We start from the raw sequence: 287 nt of genomic DNA on the forward strand, positions 1-287 counted from the left end.
CACACACACATATATATATGTATGTATGTGTGTGTATCTTTGTAGTTGTATTTGTCTCCCTCCTCCCATTTAGCAATCAGTGTTGGTTTGTTTACATCTCCGTTACTTAGTGAGCCGAAGAATAAGTATCAGACTTTATAAAGTACAGGGTTCAATTTGTTTGACTTAAAAACCTTTCAAGGCGCGGTGCTCCAGTTTGGCCGCAGGCCAACATATGAAAACAAGGGAAATAAAAGAAAACAAAGCAAAACCAAAAATTATGTACACATACATACATACATACATAT

At 35.9% G+C, this 287-nt stretch overlaps 1 protein-coding gene across 1 annotated transcript in view; it reads left to right on the forward strand.

Moving 5' to 3' along the window:
* The window catches only part of LOC106870592 (tubulin alpha-1 chain), a 164,024-nt gene that overhangs the window by 89,787 nt on the left and 73,950 nt on the right, over positions 1-287 (forward strand). The gene's annotated exons all lie outside the window — the stretch shown is intronic.

Source organism: Octopus bimaculoides, chromosome 11, assembly GCF_001194135.2.
Source record: "Octopus bimaculoides isolate UCB-OBI-ISO-001 chromosome 11, ASM119413v2, whole genome shotgun sequence".
Lineage (NCBI taxonomy): Eukaryota > Metazoa > Mollusca > Cephalopoda > Octopoda > Octopodidae > Octopus > Octopus bimaculoides.